This window comes from Rana temporaria, chromosome 5, assembly GCF_905171775.1.
Source record: "Rana temporaria chromosome 5, aRanTem1.1, whole genome shotgun sequence".
NCBI classification, from domain to species: domain Eukaryota; kingdom Metazoa; phylum Chordata; class Amphibia; order Anura; family Ranidae; genus Rana; species Rana temporaria.
Window position 1 is genome coordinate 306,309,675 of NC_053493.1, and position 16,972 is coordinate 306,326,646.

Consider the following 16,972-nt stretch of genomic DNA (forward strand, 5'->3'; position numbering starts at 1 on the left):
TTAGGTCGATACGTATTCTTCTACATATTTTTCTTAAAAAAAATAGCAATAAGTGTTTATTGATTGGTTTGCGCAAAAGTTATAGCGTTTACAAAATAGGGGGTATTTTTATGGCATTTTTATTAATATTTTTTTTTTACTAGTGAAGGGGTTAACACTAGGGGGCATGGAAGGGGTTAAGTATGTTCCCTGGGTGTGTTCTAACTGTAGGGGAAATGACTGAACATTGTATGAACAGAAGATCAGCATTTCTCTTCCTGACAGGACCAGGAGCTCTGTGTTTACACACACAGCTCCCGGTCCCTGCTCTGTAATGAGCAATCGCGTGTGCCCGGCGGCAATCGCGCCCACCGGGCACGCGCACGGGAGTCGGGGGCGAGTGCCCCTAGTGGCCTGCATGAGAGCCGACGTTATATTACGTGCTCTCGCGCAGGGGAGCCGACCTGCTGCCGTAAAACGACTGCGGCAGGTCGGCAAGTGGTTAACAATGATTTGAAGCTTTATGCCATGCTCCTAGCCAATAGATTGGTGGACCTTTTACCATTATTGATACACCTGGACCAGTCCGGGTTCACGAAGGGCCGACAGACAGCCGATGCAACTAGGCGCCTAATCAACATCGTGCACTTGGCCAATAAAAAAAAAACACCTTCTCTGCTCCTTGCTTTGGACGCGGAGAAGGCGTTTGACAGAATCCATCGGGAGTATTGGCTAGAGTGCTTTCCAAGTTTGGGTTTGAGGGCAGAATATACTTGGCTATTATGGCACTTTACACAACTCCCTCGGCCCAGGTGTATGTATCGGGGATGCTCTCCAAGTCATTCAATATATCCAATGAGACCTGTCACGGGTGCCCACTATCCTCTCTTATATTTAATTTTCTTATGGAGCCCTTGGCAACTTATATATGCTCTCACCCCCAGAAAAGTGGTTTCACGGTCGGAGGCCTACAACATACCATAAGCCTCTTTGCGGATGACATAATTTTGATGCTCACCAATGTTGAATCCTCCCTGGCTTTGGTCCACCAAGTGTTGCAATTATTTACGTCAGTGTCATATTACAAGATCAATGAAACCAAATTGCATATTCTAGGACTGGGAGTCCCTGCTCAAACTAAATATTCCCTTAGTACAAGGTTTACCTTTATATGGAAAGAGAAAGTATCTCTTACTTGGGTATTACACTCACCCCCACATCCGCCGAATTGGTGAATGAAAACTATACCCCATTTTTTCAATTGCTCCATACTAAGTTAGATAATCTAGCGAAATTCAAACTTTCGTGGTCGGGCGCTTGGCCGCCTTCAAAAATTCCACAACTCTTATATATCTTTAGAACTCTGCCCATTCCGTTCCCAGCCTCCTTCTTCTACTCAGCACAATCTATTCTAAACAAATTCCTCTTGGGGGGGAAATGGGCGCGATGTGCATTCAGCAAGATCATAAAGCATAGGAGGCCGGGAGGTATGGGCCACACTCATATTAAGGACTACTACACAGCCTCGATCCTAGCTCAGTTGAAAGGCTGGTTCCCTCATTCTAAGTCATCCCTGTGGGCCGCTATCGAACAACAACAGGTCCCAGGCCAGAATCTTTACAACTATCTTATTTCAAGTACCCTCCTTCCACGCCCTTCCTCGAAAGTCGGACCGACCATAAGAGCATCTACTGATGCCTGGCGAATACTAACATCAGAAATAAATGTGAAAAAAAACTGTGCTAAACCAAAATAAATTCAAAGCTGCCAGCACACAAACAAACAAAGCCAATAGAAAATACAAAAAATAAGTGCGGCGCTTGTAAGTGTAGCTCAACACAGTAATGGTGATAGCATACAAGTTATAACAAATAATGATAATAAAATGATGAAGTCCATATGTGAAAACCAAATATCACAGTGTGTGATACAGAAAAAATAATAATAATAATAAATATCCACTGTATGTGGAAATAGTCCGTGAACAAACAAGTGTAAAACTCTCCAATCGCTGGTATAGACTGACGAATAATTAATTGTCTGCAGGGATCTTAAAATCATCTAACATGTAAGGTGGGGTACTCTTACCATGTGTGGTGGACTCCAGCTGCTTTACAGCAGTGAGTCTATAGCGCTTGTTGGCCTCTCAGGGCCTTGGTCGCTGCAACCAGGATTCCGTGAACGTTGGTGCGTTTCTCAATCCTTAGGGTGGAACCAAAAACGGTACAAATGACAGGAACCAAACAAATCGGTTTTCAGATGCAGGGACGTAGGGAACAAATAGTTTCAATAGACTCAGAAATGGAAAAAAAGAAGAAGAGTGCTCCAATGGTGCAGGTCAAAACAAACCCTGACAGGTTTTATTTAAAATAGTCATAAACAATGACAAACCATAAAAATGAAGGTGATCACATGAATAAAAGCAGTATGGGCTGCTATAATGCAAAACCCATCGCGTTTCGGCTCCAACAACCATCAACAGGGGCATATCATTGCACCCCAATGCTGCTGAATTTTATACAAGAAATAACAATCCGACACTCCCCCAAGAGGGCGGAGTCGGAACAGGATGTAGCATAAAGTACTTCTTTAAAACACATACAATACAATATTATCCAAATTAATATAGAAATTCAGACTTAAACATACTTAGATGTGTCTAAAATGTAATATTAGCATAACATCAAATTTAAAATGTCAAAACATTAATGAATTGTCAAAGCCAAAGATATCTGCACATTCTCTTGTCCCAGAACAATACAATTCTCAATCTTAATTCATAAAGTTATCTACCATATAATAACATTGATATATATTGTACCCAATGCCATATTAGTAATAAAAACCTCTCACTGTTTATGCGCAAAGTTCTATGTGTATCCTGGTGACCCCAGGGGTTAATGATGAAAATTGGCACATAGGGGACACTCTATGGATGTGAATGTGTTAAATACAAAACGTCCTACGTCTCGAGCTATTCTACCGCGACTACCGCGGGAGACATCACACCTCCCAATGGCAGGAATCGTCCGCCATTGTGTGGAATAATCCTCAAGGGGAAAGAGTACAAGGAGTCTTGTCGGCGCCGCGGCGTTCAAATATGGTGCCACCGCGTCCGCATAAGTATTCCTCACAAGGAAGAGCGTCATTGTGGGACATACTATTAGAAACTTTGCTATTAGAGTAAATGAACATGTAGCCAAGAAGGGTTGTCCCAAACATACGGTATCCCATCATTACTTGGGGCTGGAGGGACTGTGGGGAAATTGGTACGTTGTTTCATATACTGTGGTCTTGTCCTGCTATAACGCAATACTGGCAAATGATTCAAGACCTTATAGCACAGGTCCTTAAGATTAATCTGGTCCTGTCCCCGGGGTTGGCGCTACTGTCCTTAGGTATGGACCTGGTTCCATACCAATTGAGGACACTGTTGTCCCACATTCTTTTAGCTGCTAGACTGGCCTTGGTCAGACATTGGAAGACCTCGCCACAGGCTAATCTTTCTGAAGTTATTCAAATAATTAATACTCATGACTCGTATGAACAATTATTTTCCTCGGGAATGGGTAAATATACAGGGCCAGATTCAGGTACAATAGCGCCGGTGTAACGTAAGCCATTTACGTTACACCGCCGCAAGTTTTCAGTTTTAGTGCCTGATCCACAAAGCACTTACCTGGAAACTTGCGGCGGTGTATCGTAAATACGTCCGGCGCAAGGCGGTCCAAATCGAATGGGCGGGTAACATTTAAATTAGGCGCGCTCCCGCGCCGGACCTACTGCGCATGCTCCGTTTCCTAACTCCCGGCGTGCTTTGCGCGAAGTGACGTCATTTTTTCGAACGCGACGCGTGTAGCATACTTCCGTATTCCCGGACGTGTTACGCAAACAACGTGAAATTTTAAATTTCAACGCGGGAACGACGGCCATACTTTAGACAGCAATACGTTTGCTGACTAAAGTTAAGGCACCCAAAACGACGACTAACTTTGCGCCGGGAAACTAGACTAGCGGCGACGTAGCGAACGCGAAAAACCACCGTGGATCGCCGTAACTCCTAATTTGCATACCCGACGCTGGTTTACGACGCAAACTCCCCCCAGCGGCGGCCGCGGTACTGCATCCTAAGATCCGACAGTGTAAAACAATTACACCTGTCGGATCTTAGGGATATCTATGCGTAACTGATTCTACGAATCAGTCGCATAGATACTCTGAGAGATACGACGGAGTATCTGAGATACTCCGTCGTATCTCCTTTGTGAATCTGGCCCACTGAGACTAATAAAATCTGGGAACCTTGGAATGAATGGTATAAAGCTAAGACTCAATCTAGCTCTCCGTGGGCCAGATTCAAGAAGCACTTGCGCCCGTGCAACCATAGGTTGCGCGGCGCAAGTGCTTACTTGCTCCGGTGTAACGAGTGCTCCTGATTCAGGAACCTCGTTACACCGACTGCAGCCTAGGATATGACAGACATAAGCCTCCTTATGCCTTCATATCTCAGGCTGCATTCTTGCGTTGGCCGCTAGGGGGCGCGGCCATTGTGATCGGCGTATAGTATGCAAATTGCATACTACCACCGATTCACAAAAGTTGTGCGGGCCCTGCGCACGCAAGGTACGGAGTTTCCGTACGGCGACTTTAGCGCAAGGTTGCTCCTGCTATAGCAGGGGCAACCAATGCTAAAGTATAGCCGCCCTTCCCGCTCGTGAAATTTAAATTTCACGTCGTTTACGTAAGTGATTCGTGAATGGCGCTGGACGCCATTAATGTTCACTTAGAAGCAAATGACGTCCTTGCGACGTCATTTGCCGCAATGCACGTCGGGAAAGTTTCCCGACGGAGCATGCGCTGTTCGCTCGGCGCGGGAGCGCGCCTAATTTAAATGATTCCCGCCCCCCGCGGGATCATTTACATTAGGCAGCCTTACGCCCGGCTATTTAGCATATCGCCCGCGCAATTTACGGAGCTACTGCTCCGTGAATCGCGGGCATTTCAAAATATTTGCGTGGGCGCAGAGCAAAACTCGTTGCCCTTTGCCCACGCAAATATTGCACGGATCTACCTGAATCTGGCCCCTTGAGTTTAATACTACCTTGTACATGGTGGATATGAAGGGTTATTGTTCATGGCAAATGATGACTACCGGTAACTGCATTTATTGTATTGTATTGTTTTCCCCAGTTTTACTCTGTTTTTCTTATTTTTAGTTTATTTGTAGTATATTAACATACTATTGCTACGGTTCTACATAGGAACCGGTCCCTCAGGACATGGTCGATTACAGGAAATAATTTCTACTCATTTATGATTAGTGTTGAGCGGAATACGCCATATTCGATTTCGTGATATATCACGAATATATAGACGAATATTTGTGAAATATTCGTTAAAATCGAATATTCGTGATATTTTATAAAAAAAAAAAAAAATTTGCGAAATTTCGCTGATGCGAATGCGAAATTGATTGCGAAATTCTCGTCCGCGCATGCACGCTAAGAACACGCGAGAACGGAGATCATTTCCTGGATCTTTGCCAGTCGATTTTCGGATCGCTATTTTGTGCTGCCCAGCGAAGCGAAGATGGTGGGGAGTAACTTTTCATCCAGTGAGGAAAATCTGCTGATTAGTGTAAGTAATTTCACCACTGTTATTTCATTATCTTTAACTGCATTTTAGACTAGTTTAAAAGTTAGGATATAAGATCAGATATTAGTATTTCCCAAACAGTGTGTCTGCAGCTGTTGCAAAACTACAACTCCCAGCATGCCTGGACAGCTTGCTGATGTGGGGGGGGTAAACTTTATTGGGGGGGGGATGTGAGAAAGGAGTGTTTTTTGTTTTTTTAGCAAGACAGGCACGCAGACAAAGACGCAGACAAAGACGCAGACAAAGACGTAGACAGCTACTAAACTAGAATAAAACTACTACACCTAAAACTTTTTTTTTTTTACACGGACAAAGACGTAGACTACGACACAGACAGCTACTAAACAGGAACTAAAATACTACACCTAAAACTTTTTTTTTTTTTCACGGACAAAGACGTAGACTACGACACGGACAGCTACTAAACAGGAACTAAAATACTACAGCTAAAACTTTTTTTTTTTTTTAGACTGAAGGACGCAGACAAGGACGAGGACTACAAATACTAAACTAATATGCACTAAACACTAACTCTACTTACACAAACTTATATGACTAAACTAAAGCTAATTTTTTTTTTTTTTTTTTTTTACACTGACTTTTTTTTTTTTTTTTTTTTTACACTGACTGACAAGGACAAAGACAAGGACTACAAATAATAAACTAATATGCACTAAACACTAACTCTACTTACACAAACTTATATGACTAAACTAAAGCTAATTTTATTTTTTATTTTTTTATACACAAAACACAGAGACTAAACACACACTAAACTAAGCTACCTTAAAGAAATGTACACTTACACTAACTACACAGAAATCTATCTAACACTAAGCTACACTAACCTGGACAAAACAACACAAATCTGAGCTTTTAGAAAAGCTGTTGGGTCTTTTGCTTTGAAAAAAGCAGTTGGTTATAGAAGCAGGAAACTCAGAACTGAAAGGACTATAGGGAGCACAATGCTCTAAGCTCTAAGATCGCAATACACTGGAAAAACGCACAGAAACACTCCACTCTCTCTAGCCACCTTGTGAATCTGCACTGAAATACTGCTGGGAGTGATCTTATATACTGGTCGTGCAGGCAGGTTCCTATTGGTTGCTATGGAGGTTGCTAACCTCTGACAACTGTGGTAGGAGAACTCTGATTGGCTCTGATGCAAAAGAAGGGCGGAGAAAGTATTCGCGAATATTCGTAATACGAATATTCGCGAAAGCGAATATTCGTCAACATAAAAGGATCGCCTCAGCTACTCGGCCCAGGGTCTCTAATCATACCAGCAATGCTTTTAGACGTCGATGGAGATCACTAGGATGTGATCTGTTTTCAAAATAAATTTGAAAAAATACGAATATTCGTAATAGCGAATTTTGACCGCGATATTCGAGTTATTCGCGAATACTCGAATATGCAATATTCGTAACGAATATTCGCAATACGAATATTCTTGAGCAACACTATTTATGATGCGAGACGCCATGGTATTTGTAGTGTATTGTGTGGATAAGCTACTTTTTATGTCCTGTTGGCTATTTCACCAATATGATGTCATGCATGATCTTGTATGTGTCATTTCTGTTTAAACTGCTAAAATCAATAAAAACTATGGAAACTAAAAAGATGAGAGAGGCCTGTAATTGTCATCGCAGGTATACCTCAACTATGAGAGACTGTGGAAATGTGGAAACAAATCCAGACAATCACATTGTCTGATTTGGAAAGAATTTATTTGGAAATTATGGTGGAAAATAAGTATTTGGTCAATATCAAAAGTTCATCTCAATACTTTGTTATATACGGTATCCTTTGTTGGCAATGACAGAGGTCAAACGTTTTCTGTAAGTCTTCACAAGGTTGTCACACACTGTTGCTGGTATGTTGGCCCATTCCTCCATGCAGATCTCCTCTAGAGCAGTGATGTTTTGGGGCTGTCGCTGGGCAACACAGATTTTCAACTCCCTCCAAAGGTTTTCTATGGGGTTGAGATCTGGAGACTGGCTAGGCCACTCCAGGACCTTAAAATGCTTCTTACAAAGCCACTCCTATATTGCCCAGGCGGTGTGTTTGGGATCATTCTCATGCTTAAAGACCCAGTAACGTTTCATCTTCAATGCCCTTGCTGATGGAAGGAGGTTTGCACTCAAAATCTCATGATGCATGGCCCTACTCATTCTTTCATGTACACGGATCAGTCGTCCTGTTCCCTTTGCAGAGAAACAGCCCCAAAGCATGATGTTGCCACCCCCATGCTTAACAGTAGATATGGTGTTCTTTGATTGCAACTCAGCATTCTCTCTCCTCCAAACACGACGAGTTGTGTTTCTATCAAACAGTTATACTTTGGTTTCATCTGACCATATGACATTCTACCAATCCTCTTTTGGATCATCCAAATGCTCTCTAGCAAACCTCAGACAGGCCCGGACATGTAATGGCTTAAGCTGGTGGACACGTTTGGCACTGCAGGATCTGAGTCCCTGGCGTCGTAGTGTGTTACTGATGGTAGCCTGTGTTACGTTGGTCCCAGCTCTCTGCAGATCATTCACTAGGTCCCCCCGTGTGGTTCTGGGATTTTTGCTCACCGTTCTTGTGATCATTTTGACTCCACGGGGTATGATCTTGTGTGGAGCCCTAGATCGAGGGAGATTATCAGTGGTCTTGTATGTCTTTCATTTTCTAATTATTGCTTCCACAGTTGATTTCTTCACACCAAGCTGCTTGCCTATTGCAGATTAGGGATGAGCTTCGAGTTCGAGTCGAACTCATGTTCGACTCGAACATTGCCTGTTAGCCTGTTTAACGAACAACGAACAATTTGGGGTGTTCGCGGCAAATTCGTAAAGCCGCGGAACACCCTGTTAAAGTCTATGGGAGAAATCTAACGTGCTAATTTTAAAGGCTGATATGCAAGTTATTGTCCTAAAAAGTGTTTGGGGACCTGGGTCCTGCCCCAGGGGACATGTATCAATGCAAAAAAAGTTTTAAAAACTGCCATTTTTTCGGGAGCAGTGCATTTAATAATGCTTAAAGTGAAACAATAAAAGTGAAATATTCCTTTAAATTTCATACATTGAGGGGGGGGTGTATAGTATGCTTGTTAAGCAGCGCATGTTTCCCGTACTTAGAACTGTCTCTGCACAAAGTGTCATTTCTGAAGGAAAAAAAGTCATTTAAAAATCACTTGCGGCTATAATGAATTGTCAGCTCCCGGCAATTCAGAGAGAATTCATTCATAAAAAAAAAAAGCGTGGGGGTCCCCCCAAATTCAATTACCAGGCCCTTCAGGTCTGGTATGGATATTAAGGGGAACCCCGCTGTCAATTTAAAAAAAAATGATGTGGGGGTTCCCCGCAAATATCCATTCCAGACCCTTCAGGTTTGGTGTGGATTTTAAGGGGAACTCCACTCCAAATAAAAAAAAAAATTGTGGAGTTCCCCCAAAAATCCACATCAGACCCCTTATCCGAGCACGCAAACTGGCCAGCTGCAGAAAAGAGGGGGGATGAGAGAGCGCCGTGCCACACCTATATAAGAACGGTCACTAGCTCCAGCCGCATCATTCGCCGGGCTGTCTTCGGTGGAGACAGGCGGCCGGCGATGCTGCGCTCTGGATCCCGGACCTGGATGATCTTCTCACCGCTGGACCCCGGTGGAGAGGAGATCACTCATCACTGGATACTGACAACGTTGAAGCGGGGAGCGGGGATCGAGAGTGGATTTCCACCACTGGATTATTTTTTATTTTTTTAATAAAGGACTTTTTTCCACGGTGTGTGTGTGTCTTTTTTTACAAATATTTACACTTCCTTAGTGAAATGGTAGGGGTACAATGTACCCCATTACCAATTCACATGGGGGGGCAGGATCTGGGGGTCCCATTTGTTAAAGGGGTCTTCTAAATTCTGATAAGCCCCCCGCCTGCAGACCCCCACAACCACCGGGCAAGGGTTGTGGGGATAAGGCCCTTGTCCCCATCAACATGGGGACATCCTCCCCATGCTGAGGGCATGTGGCCTGGTACGGTTCAGGAGGGGGGGCGCTCTCTCGTCCCCCCCCTCTTTCCTGCGGCCGGCCAGGTTACGTGCTCAGATAAGGGGTCTGGTGTGGATAAGCCATTTTTTTTACAATTTGGGGTGAAGTTCCACTTAAAATGCACACCAGACCTGAAGGGTCTGGAATGGATATTTGGGGGGAATCCCACGTTTTTTTTTTTTTAATGAATGAATTCTCTCTGAAATGCCAGGAGCCGACAGTTCGTTATAACCGCGAGTGATTTTTAAATCACTTTTTTTCCTTCAGAAATTACACTTGCAGAGACAGTTCTAAGTACGGGAAACAAGCGCTATTTCACAGGCATACTTTACACCCCCCTAGGTAGAAATTTTAAGGAATATTTCACTTTTATTGTTTCACTTAAGGCATTATTAAATTCACTGCTCCCGAAAAAACTGCAGTTTTTAAAACTTTATTTTGCATTGATACATGTCCCCTGGGGCAGGACCCAGGTCCCCAAACACTTTTTATGACAATAACTTGCATATTAGCCTTTAAAATTAGCACTTTAGATTTCAAACGTTTGAGTCCCATAGACTTTAACGGGGTTCTAAAGTTCACACAAACTTTTGGTGTGTTCGCAGGTTCTGGTGCGAACTGAACAGGGGGGTGTTCGGCTCATCCCTATTGCAGATTCAGTCTTCCCAGCCTGGTGTAGGTCTACCATTTTGTTTCTGGGGTCCTTCGACAGCTCTTTGGTCTTTACCATAGTGGAGTTTGGAGTGTGACTGTTTGAGGTTGTGGACAGGTGTCTTTTATACTGATAACAAGTTCAAACAGGTGCCATTAATATAGGTAATGAGTGGAGGACAGAGGAGCCTCTTAAAGAAGAAGATACAGGTCTGTGAGAGACAGAAATGTTGCTTGTTTTTTGGTGACCAAACACTTATTTTCCACCATAATTTGCAAATAAATTCTTTCCAAATCAGACAGTGTGATTGTCTGGATTTGTTTCCACATTTTGTCTCTCATAGTTGAGGTATACCTATGATGACAATTACAGGCCTCTCTCATCTTTTTAACCTCCCTAGCGGTATGATTATTTCAGATTTTAGGTGCTGAAAGCGGTACCATTATTTGCAAGGAAATTTGGCGTTTTATACTGTAGGCCTGTAATTGTTAGGAATAACTCACTTAAATCTGACCAAACAAGAGTCTAGTAGGCATATCGGGTATGACTTTTTTTTTTAAAACAAAATCATAAATTATAATATAGGAAATATTATAAATAATTATAACAAATAATAATATAATTATAATAAAAATTATTCAATAATGTAATCAACTCAAAATCACTGAAATTTGCTCAGTTGCAGAATTGTCGCTGTCATTATTTTTTTTTTTTTAATGACGAATTTCCCCACAAATCGCTATCGCACAATTCTGCAAGTGATTATAATTTATTATCGCTGTTTTCTAGCTGCTCTAAAACTATTTTTGACATAAAGGGACACTTTTGGTTGCTATGGACAATCTACAGTTTCCAGGCAGAAAGAACAGTTTTTATTATATAAAAGAACATGTAGGGCACTGGGCAGACCACTAGGGACAAGGGGGGGGTGTATTTTTTACATACAGTACTGTAATCTATAAGATTACAGTATACTGTATGTAAGGTGGTTGTTTACATTTTTGAATTTGGCGTCGTTCTCCGTGCGTTGTAATGTTGCAGGGAACGGAGATCGGCGGCACACAGAGGCACTGTGTGAATCGAGCGAGCACCCGATTGCTCACACAGCGCGGTGGCATGGCTGGATCCAGGGACAAGGTAAGTAAACCATGCCTGTGGATTCAGCGAGGCGAGCCCGAGTCTGACTCGGGGTTACCGATCGCAGCAAGAAAATGTAACCCCGAGTCAGACTCGGGAATACCGCCAAGGGGGTTAAGTGGGAGAACTTGCACAATTGGTGGCTGACTAAATACTTGTTTGCCCCACTGTATAATGGGGGATATATACCAAAAAAAAAATCTAAAGCAAAATTTCAAACAGTAGAGAAAGTGTCTTTTCATGCAGCTTTAAAGTCGACATTGAAAATGCACAAAGTCTTCAAAGAAAATGCTTGTCAGCTTTAAAGCTTTAGGCCTGGTTCACACCTATGCATGTTTAGTGTATCTTGCATTTTGAAGATTTGCACTGCAGTCCATTTAACATGGATTCCTATGGAACACATTCTGTAGTGCAAATCTGCAAAATGCAAAAAGTAGACATGTGCGGTTCATTCCAAATTAATATTCGGACAAATTTTTTGTTATTCGGACATTCAGATATGTCCGAATACCCGAATTACAATATAAACAAATTTTACCGAATGCTCCGATTAACGTAACGAAATTTGTCTGAATTTTGGAAATTCGGACTGAAATTCAAACTGAATTTTACATTCGACTCCAGTCAAATTCTAACTAAACATATTGCTGAAATCAAATACTGTGTGTTATTAGAGTACCATTTCAAAATAATTCTGGTTTTGTTAAGTCAAAGGTGCTTTAGTCATTGTACTCATTTGATAAAGATTTTTCTTTTGTTTGTTCACTTTGCTGCATTCAAATCGAAATTCAAACATTTTCTTTTCGACCGAAAAAATTTGTAAATTTGAAGAAAATTTGAAAATAATGAATACGAATTCCAAATACGAATTGAACAAATCAATCGGATTGAACTAAACTAAATAACTAGATTAACTAATCAAAACAAAACAAAACAACATTTTTTTTTGTCATGCACATGTCTAACAAAAAGCACTAAAAATGCATAGGTGTGAACCAGGCCTTACATTGTATTACAAAACAGTAGGCCCTCTCTGACAGTGTACATTTGGAGTGCATATTTGACTCTGGAAATTATTTTTTCTTTTACAAGCCTTTTTTCAAATAGCTTTGGCAGTGGCTTTTTCATCAAATGGTAAAAACTGCTTTGACAATCAGACAGAAATTGGCCAGTGGTTCCCTGTTGCCGCTCTTGTTCTCATTGATGGAAAACCATCCTGCTCTTTGACAATTTCTATCACTGAGATTTGAAAGATCACAGATTTTGCAGTATTGCAAAATTTACCGTCAGCAAGACATTTTTATTAAGGAAGAATAGGCTAAAATATGCTAGAGGAAAGGAGTATAGGCAGATGTTTTACTAATAGAATAAGAAACCGCAGCTGAAACAGCAGCGTTAAATTGCAGTGCACCATGGTTTAAAAACAACTCTATTGGGCAAATCTGCACAGAGAATTAGCTGGGGCTTTGAATCTTGAGCCCACAGGATTCACATGGTAGTGACAAACTCAAACCTCATCGGTTGGGCAAAGTGACAGAGAAATTAACTCATCAGTGTTCTGTTTCTTCACTGTCCGGTCGCAGGGTAGGGGTGAGAAGAGGGGCTCTAAATTAAAGTAAAACTGCAGCAGAAAAACATATCCCCACCCTGCTATACTGGGCGGTGCTGTTGGCAAAGCTGTATAAATCTCAGGCTGGATGAGCAGAAATACAAATCCTTTGACAGGAAAAACAGTTCATTTATGTGTATTTCATATACAGTAAAACATTGGTTTACGAGCATAATTTGTTCCAGAAACATGCTTGTAAACCCAAAGCACTTGTATATCAAAGAATTTTTTTTCAGGGTATAAGAGAGAAGAGAGGCATTTCTAATGCTGCGTACACACGGTCGTTTTTCAGCATGAAAAAAAATGTCATTTTCAGCATGTCCAAAAAACGAAATTTTTCCAACTTCATCATTAAAAACGACGTTGCACACACACCATCGTTTTTGAAAAATGATGAACAAAGCGCGGTGACGTACACCACGTACGACGGCACTCTAAAGGGGACGTTTTATTCGCCTTTGGGCTGCTTGTAGCTGATTCCTTGTTAGTAAAAGACGATTCGCGCTTTTTTGTCTGTTACAGCGTGATGAATGTGCTTACTCCATTATGAATGGTAGTTTTACCTGAACGAGCGCTCCCGTCTCATAACTCGCTTCTGGGCATGCGCGGGTTTAAAACGTCGTTTTTACCCACACACGATCATTTTGTACAACACGAAAAACGACATTTTGAAAAACGACATGAAAAAATTCAGCATGTCCAAATTTTTTTTTTCGTTTTTCAGAACCTGAAAAACTATGTGAAGCCCACACACGATCATTTTAAATGACGTTTTAAAAAATAAATTATTTTTTCAAAGCCGAAAAACGACCGTGTGTACGCGGCATTAGTGTAGCAATAAGTTGCTAAATGTTGTACCTTCATTAAATGTAACCATATTGCTACACTTAGAGGCTCCTCTCTTCTTTTTTATACTCAGTTGTGACATGACGCTACTCTTATATCAAGACATCGCTTGTATAGCAAGGCAAAATGTATTAAAAAATTAGCTTATCTTGCAAAACGCTCTTAAACCAAGTTGCTCTCAAGCCAAGGTTTTACTGTATGTAGTTAGTTGTTTGTCTGGAGTTTAACTTTATTAAGCATTCTACTTCACTCTGATGATTGTGTAGCCCCCTGCTCCTAAATAAATGGGGCTATAATGTAAATTTAGTTTTTGGCTGAGCTGTAAACAGCTCAGATTGATTGTATATAGTTTATTTGGTTTCTGTCTTTCTCACTGTTGGCAGTAGGTGTCACTGGTACCATAGGTCAGTATGAGAATTACAACAAGCTGAGCTGTAATGAATATTATTTTTTCCAGAAACAGCCCAGTAGGAGGTTCCTGGTCGCTGTGCGTTCTGGGAGAGGGTATTTATGGGACAGTGCTCTAGTCAGTCCTTGCCTCATGGCCTTCCAGGCCTGAGGCCACATTACTGCAAGCTCTGCAAGTAGGCCCATAAGCCTGTATGGGGCCTACTAATCCTGAGGTGGTCCTAGGCTGTCTTGTCTGCGTGGAAGCAGCTGAGCCAAGCTGAGGATATCCAGGGGAGGATCCTTGCTGGAGAGAGCCAGGATGAAGGATGGTCTCTCAGGAAGGCCTGCTGACTCGTTTGGAGGACGCACCTAAGCTAAACTACCCTCACAGTACTGCCGGGTTGGCTTAAAGGTTCTGGTACTGTGAAGCTGTTCTACAATTCTACATCAAGGTAACAAGCTACTGGCTGCTAAGCCTGTGAGAGAGGCTTGTCCATGAGTTCTACTGGCTGCTAAGCCTGTGAGAGAGGCTTATCCAGAAATCATACTGATTGCTAGGTCTGTGAGAGAGACTTATCCGTGAGTGCTACTAGCTGCTAAGTCCTGTGAGAGAGGCTTATCCAGAAACCATGCCAGTTGCTAGGTCTGTGTGAGAGACCTATCCAGGTATTCAAGATCTGCTAAAAGAATGCTGTTTTTGTCCTTTGGATTCAAGGAGTCCATCGGTGATCTGCTAAAGGTATCTGAAACCTCCCCTAACCCTCTATCCTATTACTGCTTCTACATTAAAGCATTGAAAAAAACTAAAGTGACTGGCGCCCACATTTGTTCTAACTTGCCATTATAGCCATGTACTCAGCCCTGGGGTGAGTGTAAGCTTGCTCCCTGTCCCTGGAGGTACCTCTGTGCTCACAGTATACCATACCTCCCAACTTTGGAACTTGGGAATGAGGGACATCTATGAATGGAAAACACATGCGGAGTGCACCACGACAAAAATGGGTGTGGATAAAATGTGCTTAATATTGAGGTGGCTTAAAGAAGCATGGTTAAACAGAAACTGTGATAGCTGCATTAGTTATCTTTTTCTTTCTTTTTTAGGCTTTCTTCTATTCTCACCTGATGATCCAGCCAGTACATTTGTTTTTCAAAAGAACAAGCTGTCCTGCAGATGTAGCAGTAAGTGTGTTGAGACAAACAATTTACCACTGACAGGGTTGCTTACAATGATCAGCTTTTATTTAATCTGTGTGCTACACTTTATAAAGTGTTAGTGCATCTACAACTGCTAGTCCAGCTAACACTCCCCTCCCCCCAGACTGACAATGCTGCCATCCAAAGGTGCCCCCTGTGCTCCTTATTTCAGAGTGTAGGCACGCTAATACAGGAGGTATGTTACTGGCCAAATCACCAGGTGACAACAGAGGGGGGGGGGAAAAAGCCTAAAAAAGAAAATGAATGCAGCCATCACATCTAATGAGTGGTAACCTGGCCTGAAATATATATATATATATATATATATATATATATATATATATATATATATATATATATATATATATTTTAAATACTGCTTTAAGTCTACATATGGAATATGGTGTACACAGCCTGCAGTCCTTGTACCCACAAAGTACTCCCTAATTTATGTGCTATGAGTGAGAGGCTCATTGACATAAACCTGCCATGTATACACTCAGATACAGATAAGGACTGGTGTATATTTAGTCAGAAGTCCGACCTTTCACATCAGGTGTCCTCCTTCACAATAAAGCAAACTCCTTTCACACCATGAGTATAATCATCTTCTCCTCTAGACATGTCAAAACCTAGGGGGAAGACAGTTTTTAACCCTTTTATGGGCAGCTGGGGGGAGAGATGCCGCTGATGAAGGGGTATGAGAGCGTGACTCACAATACACTACTGGCTGTCAGATCGGCACTTTATAGAGTTTGCTTACCTTTCCATTTCTGGGAGGAGATGGGGGATGGGTAAGCAACCTGTAAAATTCCAATGTGACCGTGCCAATGCAGGAGTGCTACAGTGACAGTGTGAAGCTGGAGAGGAATGTGAGCACATCCCACACCTCCTCGGGGCTCATTCCTGCTCTGATTTGACTTTTCTCGTTCATCGCTAAGCTGACGGGAGTAGTGATGCCGCTGTCACTACTTCTGTTAGCCTTTGTAGCGGCAGAAATGCTCCTCCCGCCCCCCCGCTCACGTTACCATCACCCTCCTGCTTGTCCCTGCTCTGTGGCCCCGCCACTGCTGTTGATGATGGTCCCTCCAGAACTTTAAACTGACTGTCGGGAAAATGCGGCGCTAGCTGCCTCCGCAACAACCAATAAAAAAAAAGAGTTCCCACTCTGCTACTGCCTCCTGGGGCCCCACTGATGGATGGATGGGGCCCCAGCAAATGTTATTTAATGGTCAGTCAATCTAGAGGCTGCTCACAAGCATTTCTCCTGCCTCCTACGTGCTGTGCAGAACAAGAGTGAGTGGCAGTGGAGGCAATGCACGAAACAGCTCAGCTGTGCGGGACTGCGGGACATAAGTCAGAATGTGGGGCTGTCCCACAGAATCCGGGACTGTTGGGAGGTATGGTATACCCAGGGAGGCGCTACAATTGTATACAGTTAAAGTAGTTTGACTGTGCCTGCACAATTGAGT